A 10,418-nucleotide genomic window follows, 5' to 3' on the forward strand; every position below is an offset into this window, starting at 1 on the left:
ACAGCACTGCAGGGGTGGCCTGAGCAGTGCTGAGCACAGGGGCACAAGAACCTCCCTTGTCCTGCTGCCCACACTGCTCCTGAGCCAGCCCAGGCTGCCCCTGGCTCTGCTGCCCACCTGGGCACTGCTGCCTCAGCTTCAGCTTACTCTCTATCAGTACCCCCAGGGCCCTCTCTGCCTGGCTGCTCTCAGCCACTCTGGCCCCAGCCTGCAGTGCTGCTTGGGGTTGTTGTGGCCAAAGTGCAGAACCTGCCCTTGGCCTTGTTCAGTCTCATCCCCTTGGCCTCTGCCCACCCATGCAGCCTGGCCAGGTCCCTCTGCAGGGCTCTGCTACCCTCCAGCAGCTCCACACTGCTCCTAGCTTGGTGTCATCTGCACACTCACTGCTGCTGGACTCAATCCCCTGCTCCAGATCATCAGTAAAGATATTGAACAGGACTGGGCCCAGCACTGAGCCTTGGGGCACACCACCAGTGCCAGCTGCCAACTGCATGTGGCACCATTCACCACCACTCTCTGGGCTCTGCCATCCAGCCACTTCCTGACCCAGCACACAGTGAATCCCTCCAAGCCATGAGCTGCCAGCTTGCCTAGGAGCTTCCTGTGGCAGACAGTGTCAAAGGCTTTGCTGAAGTCCAGCTAGACTACATCCACAGCCTGCCCCACAGTCACCAGGCAGGAACCTGATCATAAAAGGAGATCAGGTTGGTGAGGCAGGACCTGCCCTTCCTAAACCCCTGCTGGCTGGGCCTGATCCCTTGGCCATCCTGGAGGTGCTTTGTGATGGCACCCAAGATGACCTGTTCCATGCCCTTGCCTGGCACTGAGGTCAGGCTCACAGGTCTGTAGTTTTCTGGCTCCTCCTTATGACCCTTCCTGTGGATGGGCATCACCTTGGCCAGCTGCCAGTCTTCAGGGAGCTCTGCAGTGTGCCAGGACTGCTGATAAATGATGGAGAGTGGCTTGGCCAGCTCAGCTCCAGCTCTCTCAGCACCCTAGGGTGGATCCCACCTGGTCCCATGGACTTGTGAGGATCCAAGTGTCTCAGCAGGTCCCTTACTGCTTCCTCCTGGATTAGAGGGGGACTGTACTGGTCCCTGGCTCCATCTGCCAGCTCAGGAGTGCAGCTGTGCTGGAGACAACCTGTCCCACCAGTGAAGACTGAGGCAAGGAAGGTGCTAAGCTCCTCTGCCTTCTCCTCACCCTCTGCCACTCTGTTCCCTCTCTACCTAACAAGCACCACTGAGCAGCCACTGCTCAGCTCCCCTCAGCCTTCCTCCAGACCAAACCACCTCAGGTCTCTGCACCAGCCCCACCCCACTCCATGACCCAGGTCCTGAGTCCTTCATTCCCAGGCAGCTGTGGACAGGAGGCTCTGGGGGGACAGCTGCAGGTCTCAGGGGACAGCTGCAGGCTCTGGGGGGACAGCTGCAGGCTCTGGGGGGACAGCTGCAGGCTCTGGGGGGACAGCTGCAGGCTCTGGGGGGACAGCTGCAGGTGTGGGGGGACAGCTGCAGGGTCTCAGGGGACAGCTGCAGGGTCTCAGGGGACAGCTGCAGGGTGGGGGGGGGACAGCTGCAGGTCTCAGGGGACAGCTGCAGGGTCTCAGGGGACAGCTGCAGGTCTCAGGGGACAGCTGCAGGCTCTGGGGGGACAGCTGCAGGTCTGAGGGGACAGCTGCAGGTCTCAGGGGACAGCTGCAGGGTCTCAGGGGACAGCTGCAGGGTCTCAGGGGACAGCTGCAGGTCTCAGGGGACAGCTGCAGGTCTCAGGGGACAGCTGCAGGTCTCAGGGGACAGCTGCAGGCTGCCAGCAGCTGCAGGCTCCCTGAAGGCATCTCCCAGAGCTCTGCCTGGGCACTTCCAGCTCCCCCTCCCGGCTTGCCCCTGGGCACCCACGCAGGCAGCTCCTGAGTCTCCACAGCCTCCTGCCCCCAGCAAGGACCTCAGGGTCAGGACTCCTCTCTCCAAACCCCTCCCTGCAGCTCCAGGAGCTTCCCTCCCTTCATGAGCATCAAGCAACTGGTGCTTGCCAGGCCCCTGCTGCCCTGGGGGGCATCAGCAGCCTGGCACCAGGCTGGCAGGGCAGGGCTGAAGACCAGAGGTGACTTGGTGCAGTGAGAGGCTGAGGCTGTGCTGGGTGGAGGTGGAACACAAAGGAAGGCCACAAAGTGCCAGCCCAGGGCCTGGCTGTGGCCTCCCTCCCCCATGGTGTCCCCTGGGCTGGTGAGAGGTGTCCCAGGCCGGGGTGGGGGAGGGTGGAGCTGGATGACCTTAAAGGTCCCTTCCAACCCAGGCCCCTCCATGAGCCTGCAGCCCTTCAGCTGGGGAGGGGGAGAGGACCTGAGGAGGGGAGCCCAGAGAGCAATGAAGGCTGCAGAAGACCTCTGAGGTCACCAAACCCACCCCTGAGGTCACCAAACCCACCCCTGAGGTCACCAAACCCACCCCTGAGGTCACCAAACCCACCCCTGAGGTCACCAAACCCAATCCTGAGGTCACCAAACCCACCCCTGAGGTCACCAAACTCACTCCTGAGGTCACCAAACTCACCCCTGAGGTCACCAAACCCACCCCTGAGGTCACCAAACCTACCCCTAAGGTCACCAAACTCACTCCTGAGGTCACCAAACCCAATCCTGAGGTCACCAAACTCACCCGAGGTCACCAAACTCACCCCTCAGGTCACCAAACTCACTCCTGAGGTCACCAAACCCACCCCTGAGGTCACCAAATCCACTCCTGAGGTCACCAAACCCACCCCTGAGGTCACCAAACTCACTCCTGAGGTCACCAAACCTACCCCTGAGGTCACCAAACCCAATCCTGAGGTCACCAAACCCACCCCTGAGGTCACCAAACCCAATCCTGAGGCCACCAAACACAATCCTGAGGTCACCAAACCCACCCCTGAGGTCACCAAACTCACTCCTGAGGTCACCAAACCTACCCCTGAGGTCACCAAACCTACCCCTGAGGTCACCAAACCTACCCCTGAGGTCACCAAACCCAATCCTTAGGTCACCAAACCCACCCCTGAGGTCACCAAACCCAATCCTGAGGTCACCAAACCCACCCCTGAGGTCACCAAACTCACTCCTGAGGTCACCAAACCTACCCCTGAGGTCACCAAACCCAATCCTGAGGTCACCAAACCCACCCCTGAGGTCACCAAACCTACCCCTGAGGTCACCAAACCTACTCCTGAGGTCACCAAACCCACCCCTGAGGTCACCAAAGCCACCCCTGAGGTCACCAAACTCACTCCTGAGGTCACCAAACCCACCCCTGAGGTCACCAAACCTACCCCTGAGGTCACCAAACCCAATCCTGAGGTCACCAAACCCACCCCCACGGGCACTGCCCCATGCCCCCAGGTGCCACAGCTCCAGGGGTGGTGACTCCAGCAGCTGCCTGGATGGATGCATGGAGTGGGTGGGAAGGGACCCTGGGGGTGATCCAGCCCCACCCCTGCCAGGGCAGGAGTGCAGGAGGGATCCATCAGGGATCCATCAGGGATCCATCAGCCCTGCTTGGGCACTCCTAGAGCAGGGCAGGACCCAGGAGCCTCCAGCCCCACCTCTGCCCCCCAGCGTGGCCCTGAGCTCCATTCTCTGGAGGCCCCCAGGGGAGGTCAGCGAGGGCAGAGGCAGGCAGGGCACAGCCAGCAGGCAGCTCCCTGAGCCTGGCAGATGCCACCAAGGCCTCCCCAAGCCCAAGCTCAAGCTCCAATCCTCCCCTGGGCTCCCCAGCCCAAGGAGCCAAGGGAGGTGCCCTGAGGACCCCCCCAGGCATCAGCAGCCCCAGGGAGGCCTCCTGGGCTTGGCTTCTACAGAGCCCAGTGCCAGCTGCCTCCTGCCAGACCCCCTGGGCAGGCTGAGCACCAGTGCTGGAGGGCACAAAGCTGAGGGCACAGGATCTGGGCTCTTACATCCCATAATAGCCCTGAAGGCCTTCCACAATGCAGCTGATCTCTGGGCTGGAGCAGGCTGGGGAAGCCTCACTGTGGAGGGGAGCTCAGAGCTGCTCCAGCTGCCCAGGGGCACCTCCAGCCTGGGGCAGCCTCAGCCTCCCCGGGCAGCCTGTGCCAGGCTCTGCCCAGCCTCACCCCACACCTTCTGCCTCCTCCCCACTCTCAGTCTCCTCTCTCCCAGCCCTTTCCCTCCCTCCTGGCTCTACAGTCCCTGCTCCAGGGTCCCCCTCAAGCATGCCCTGCTGAGGTGCAGGGCACCCCTGGGACAGAGGCAATGCACCAACCAAGTGCCCCTGCCCAGGCTGTGCCCCTGGCATGGGCACTTCTGCACTGTGGCCTCTGCAGCCACCACGCAGCCTCCTCAGAGCTCTCCTCCTCTTCCCCCTTCCTCCCCAGGCTCAACAGCAAGGAGAGCCCAGAGCAGGCTGGGCAGGGACCTCTGGAGGGCATCTCCTCTGCCCCTCCCCAGCTCCAGCAGGGCACCAGGAGCACATCCAGCTGGGCCTTGGCAGCTCTGCACACCAGGAGGCTCCACAGCCTCTGGGCAGCCTGCTCCAGGCCTCCTGCACCCCCACCCCAAACGACCTTCTCCTCTCCTGCCCACAGGCAACCTCCTCAGCTCCACCTGCTGCCCCTTGGCACCACTCACAGGTGCCAGCCCCCAGCCTCCTGCCCCCCACAGCCCCTTCAGCTCACACCCCTCTGGGGCTGCTCTCCTCCTCATGCTCCTCTGCAACCTCCTCTGCTCCAGCCTGCACCCAGAGCCTCTTCTCCTCTCCTGCCCACCTCTGAAACCCAAGGAGCTCCCACTCCATGCCCACGGTGCCCACCACAAAGCCTCCTGCTGCTGCTGCTGCTGCTGCTGGGGCATCCTGCAGGCAGGGACTGCTCTGGCTTGGGAGGCACCTCCAAAGCTCCTCCACTCCAGCCCCTGCCCTCAGCAGGGACACCCTCAGCTGGAGCCTTCAGCCTCTCCAGGGAGGGAGCCTCCACCACCTCCCTGCCAGCCTGCTGCAGTGCCCTCACCACCCTCATGCCCTGCAGGCTCCTCAGCAGCTTCCCATGCCCAGCCAGCCCTGGCAGCAGCACAGCAAGCAAGGTGCCAACGCTGGCTATGGCCCCAGCACCACCTTCAGGAGCAGCAGGCAGGAGGAAGGCAGGAGCTGGGCAGCTCCATCCTGCAGCCAAGGGACACCCTCCTGCTGGGTGCTGCGTGCTGGGGGGGCTGGGTGCTGAGGGTCCTGGATGGGACTGGGTGCTGAGTGCTGGGGGTGCTGGATGGGGCACAGGGCAGGGTGCTGAGGGTGCCTGGCTGGAGCTGGGTGCTGATGGGGCTGGGTGCTGGCTGGGTGCTGGAGGTGCCATCTGGGGCTGGGTGCTGTCTGGGTGCTGGAGGTGCCATCTGGGGCTGGGTGCTGGCTGGGTGCTGGGGGTGCCATCTGGGGCTGGGTGCTGGCTGGGTCCTGGGGGTGCCTGGCTGGGTGCTGATGGGGCTGGGTGCTGTCTGGGTGCTGGAGGTGCCATCTGGGGCTGGGTGCTGTCAGGGCTGGGTGCTGTCTGGGTGCTGGAGGTGCCATCTGGGGCTGGGTGCTGGCTGGGTGCTGGAGGTGCCATCTGGGGCTGGGTGCTGTCAGGGCTGGGTGCTGGCTGGGTGCTGGAGGTGCCATCTGGGGCTGGGTGCCCTTCCCAGGGCACGCTGCAGGCTGGTGAGTGGCACAGGTGGGGCCTGGCACCCTCCTGCAGGCTCTCTGATGTGTGAAGCTCCCTAATTAAGGCGCTGTTATTAACCACTTAATTAGAGAGATTCCTACCTGCCTGGGGAGGCTCCGCGGTGCAAACAAACCGCTTGGGCTGGGGGAGGGCAGGGGGGGGAGGGGCAGGGGCAGAATTTGGACTCTCTTGAAGCTTGCAGAGGCCAAAAGTTGGTCTGAGCTCAGGCTCTGCCTCGGGACCCTGAGGAGGAGGCAGGAGGAGGCAGGAGGAGGCAGGAGGAGGCAGGAGGAGGCAGGAGGAGGCAGGAGGAGGCAGGAGGAGGCAGGAGGAGGCAGGAGGAGGCAGGAGGAGGCAGGAGGAGGCAGGAGGAGGCAGGAGGAGGCAGGAGGAGGCAGGAGGAGGCAGGAGGAGGCAGGAGGAGGCAGGAGGAGGCAGGAGGAGGCAGGAGGAGGCAGGAGGAGGCAGGAGGAGGAGCTCTGCCTGCCCAGCACGGCCGGGGGGGAGGCTGGGACAGGTGGCACAGATGTGGCTGAGATGCCCACCCAAAATCAGACCTGGAGGGGGTGGCCCTGGGCAGCCTGAGCAGGGTGGCCAGGCCCAGAATGCCCAGCAGCAGGGCACAGGCCACAGAGACGCTGCCAGGGCTGGAGCAGCTCTGCTGTGGGCACAGGCAGCTGGGGGGGTGCAGCCTGCAGGGGAGAAGGCTCCAGGGGCAGCTGAGAGCTGTGCCAGGGCCTGGAGGGAGCCTGCAGGGAGGCTGCAGAGAGCCTTTGGCTGAGGGAGCCTGAGGCAGGCCCAGGGCAGTGGTTTGGAGCTGAGGCAGAGCAGGGTGGGCAGAGCCTGGCACAGGCTGCCCAGGGAGGCTGTGGCTGCTCCAGTGCCAGGCTGCATGAGGCCCTGAGCGACCTGTGCTGGGGGAGGTGTCCCTGGGCACGGCAGGGCTGCAGCTGGAGCAGCTCTCAGCTCCCTCCCAGCCCAGTGCAGCCTTTCCTGAAGCCACCATGGAGCTGCTCCTGAGTGCTGGCCCCTGGGGAGCACTTGGAGTGTCCCCAGAGCCTCCTGCTGGGTGCCCAACACCCAAACCCCAGCAGCCTGCAGCTGGGAGGAGGCAAAGAGCACCTCAGAGCTGCTGCTGCTGCTCTGGCAAGGAGGCTGGCACCAGGGTGGGCAGAGCCTGGCACAGGCTGCCCAGGGAGCCTGTGGCTGTCCCCTCCCTGGGGGTGTCCCAGGCCAGGCTGGGTGAGGCCCTGAGCAGCCTGGGCTGGGGGAGGTGTCCCTGGGCATGGCAGTGCTGGAGCTGATCTCTGGAGTCCTTCCAGCCTGGGCTGGGATTCTGTGACCCAGGTGGAGGTCTCCTGCTTGGCCAAAGTGGTCCTTTGAGGGTCCCTTCCAGCCTGATGCCAGCTGTGGAGTGCTGGCAGCTGCAGGGTCCCTGGCACAGCCTGCAGGCAGCTGTGGGCCTGGGCACATCTCAGCGCTGGGGCAGGCTGTGGGGATGCTGCAGGGAGGGAGGAGCTGCTGGGGGCAGGCTCAGAGCCCTGGGGGGGCTGCTTGGAGTGGGGAGGAGAAGGCTGAGAGGGGACCTGAGCAATGTCTGCAAGGATCTGAGGGGTGGGGGGCAAGAAGCAGGGGCCAGGGGCTGGGCAGTGGTGTCCTGGGACAGGGCAAAGGGCAGAAGGTGGAGCCCAGGAGGGGCTCAGCCACGGGAGACCATTCCAGGGCGTGAGGATGCTGGGGGCCTGCAGCAGGCTGCCCGGAGAGGCTGTGCAGATAACCCCCCCGGGGATGCTCCTCTGCCCCCTGCCCGTGGCTGAGCTCTGGAGGTCCCTTCCAACCCCAACCAGCCTCTGCTGCCCTCAACACCCACCAGGAGACCCCCCCCAGGCAGCCAGAGCCTGAGGGAGCAGCCAGAGCAAGGCCCCCAGGGCAGGCAGCCCCAGGGGGGTGGCCTTGGGGACACCTCCCGAGGGTTAGATGAGGCTGCAGGGACCCCAACTGCAGCCAGCCAAAACTGCTGAGGCAGCAGAGGGAGGTGTGAGGCAGTCCCCAAAAAGCAGCATCAGACCTCCCCTGCCCCCCCCCCGACCCCCTGCCCCCCTCCCGACCCCCTGCCCCCCAGCTCCTGCCCCGCTTGGGGCCTGGGGGACAGCAAACAGCTCCAGCTGGAGCCCTGCAGCCTCGGGGGGGCTCTGCAGGGAGGCTTCTGGTGCTGCTTGGCCTGGAGCAGCCTCGAAGCCACCTCCTGGCCCTCTGGGGGTGCAGCCCAGGGGACCCCCACCCTGCCCTGCCCCTCTGGGGGTCCAGCCCAGGGGACCCCAACCCTGCCCTGCCCCTCTGGGGGTGCAGCCCAGGGGACCCCCACCCTGCCCTGCCCCTCTGGGGGTCCAGCCCAGGGGACCCCGACCCTGCCCTGCCCCTCTGGGGGTGCAGCCCAGGGGACCCCTACCCTGCCCTGCCCCTCTGGGGGTGCAGCCCAGGGGACCCCAACCCTGCCCTGCCCCTCTGGGGGTCCAGCCCAGGGGACCCCTACCCTGCCCTGCCCCTCTGGGGGTGCAGCCCAGGGGACCCCAACCCTGCCCTGCCCCTCTGGGGGTGCAGCCCAGGGGACCCCAACCCTGCCCTGCCCCTCTGGGGGTGCAGCCCAGGGGACCCCAACCCTGCCCTGCCCCTCTGGGGGTCCAACCAAGGGGACCCTAACCCTGCCCTGCCCCTCTGGGGGTCCAACCAAGGGGACCCTAACCCTGCCCTGCCCCTCTGGGGGTCCAGCCCAGGGGACCCTAACCCTGCCCTGCCCCTCTGGGGGTCCAGCCCAGGGGACCCCGACCCTGCCCTGCCCCTCTGGGGGTGCAGCCCAGGGGACCCCTACCCTGCCCTGCCCCTCTGGGGGTGCAGCCCAGGGGACCCCAACCCTGCCCTGCCCCTCTGGGGGTCCAGCCCAGGGGACCCCTACCCTGCCCTGCCCCTCTGGGGGTGCAGCCCAGGGGACCCCAACCCTGCCCTGCCCCTCTGGGGGTGCAGCCCAGGGGACCCCAACCCTGCCCTGCCCCTCTGGGGGTGCAGCCCAGGGGACCCCAACCCTGCCCCTCTGGGGGTCCAACCAAGGGGACCCTAACCCTGCCCTGCCCCTCTGGGGGTCCAACCAAGGGGACCCCTACCCTGCCCTGCCCCTCTGGGGGTCCAGCCCAGGGGACCCCTACCCTGCCCTGCCCCTCTGGGGGACCAGCCCAGGGGACCCTAACCCTGCCCTGCCCCTCTGGGGGTCCAGCCCAGGGGTCCCCAATCCTGCCCTGCCCCTCTGGGGGTCCAGCCCAGGGGTCCCAGCCGCTGTCCCCGCGGGGTCCCAGGGTGGTCTCCGCTGGCTCCCTGCGCTGCTGCCACCGGGGGGGGGGAGGTGAGGCGGAGGAGCGGAGCAGGCAGCAGCCCCCAGCCCCTGGGCAGCGCCGGGGGGAGGCTGCCGACCCCTGCGCCCCCCCCCTCGGGCGAGACTGTGCGGGAGGGGGCAGAGAGCCACAGCGGCCCGGGGGGGGAGGCTGCAGCGAGGCTGTCCCGGCCCCGGCGCCGCCGTCGCCCCCCGGGCGCAGCCCCGGCCCGGCCGCGGCCGCATTGTGGCGGCTGAAGAAAAGGGAGAGGACAAAATAATCCCCGAGCCCAACATGGCCGCACGGCGGCGGCGGCGCGGAGGGGGGAGGCGAAGCGGAGAGGCTGCGGCCGCCCCCTCCCCGGGGCGGGGGGGAACGGCGGCGGGGGAGGGGAGGGGGCTGGGGAGGGGGGGGGGGGGGGGTCGGTCCCGCTGAGCGGCGCCGCCGAGGGGAGGCGGAGAGCGGCGGAGGGAGACGCCGCGGAGGGAGCCGCCGGGGCCGCCTCACCGCCGGCGCGGGGGGGGGGCAGATCCCTCCGCGCCGCTCCGCTCCGCGCCGCTCGCAGCGCCCGGCGGGGGCAGCGCCGCAGCTCCTCCCCGGCCCCCGCCTCGGCGCCCCCAGCCCTGCCTCTCGCCCTCGCTCTCCCCCTCCTCCTCCTCCTCCCCTCCTCCTCCTCCTCCTCCTCCTCCTCCTCCTCCTCCTCCTCCTCCTCCTCCTCCTCCTCCTCCTCCTCCTCCTCCTCCTCCCGCCGCCGCCACCGCTTTGTGTACGGAGCGCTCCGGCCTGGCCGCCCCCCCCCCCTCCACAACCACCATCTCCCCTCCTCCTCCTCCTCCTCCTCCTCCTCCTCCTTCTCCCCCAGACCCCGGCGGTTCGAACCGGTTCCAGCGGTCACCCAGCGCCCCCCGCGCACGGCGGAGACCCCCACCCCCGAGCGCCCCACGCTCACAGCCCCCCCCCGCTCCCCGTTACGTCCCGGTGCCCATCGCACATAACGGGCTCGCAGCGCCTCACCTTCGCCGCCGCCGCCGCCGCCGCCGCTCCCCCTGCTGCCGCCGCTGCCGCCTCCGCCTCGGCGCTCGTCCTTAACGGGGCCCCCTCGCTCCGCCGCTCCCCGGGCGAGGCGACAGGCAGGGGAGGAGAAGGGCAGGTGGCATCAGCCCCCCCCCGCCGCGGGACCCCCGAGCGTGGTGCTGGGAGGAGGAGGAGGAAGGAGGAGGTGGGGGGGGGGGGAGGAGGAGGAGGGCGAGGAAGGGTCTCTGTTGCCGCGAGCTCACCGCACGCTCGCGCGGGGGGCGGCTCCGTGCTTGGCGTGGGGCTTCTTCCCCCCCCCCCGCTCCTTCTCTTCTCTTCCCTTTCCCCCCCTCCCCCTCC

The 10,418-nt window shown here is 67.6% G+C and overlaps 1 protein-coding gene across 1 annotated transcript in view; it reads right to left on the reverse strand.

The window, feature by feature from the left end:
* POGZ (pogo transposable element derived with ZNF domain) overlaps positions 1–10,418 on the reverse strand; it is a 55,502-nt gene extending 45,084 nt beyond the window's left edge. Inside the window, exon 1 of the mRNA XM_064176036.1 lies at positions 10,059–10,418. The gene's annotated coding sequence lies outside the window, so the exon portion shown is untranslated. The remainder of the gene's footprint in view (positions 1–10,058) is intronic.

This window comes from Pogoniulus pusillus, chromosome 43 (assembly GCF_015220805.1).
Source record: "Pogoniulus pusillus isolate bPogPus1 chromosome 43, bPogPus1.pri, whole genome shotgun sequence".
Taxonomy (NCBI): domain Eukaryota; kingdom Metazoa; phylum Chordata; class Aves; order Piciformes; family Lybiidae; genus Pogoniulus; species Pogoniulus pusillus.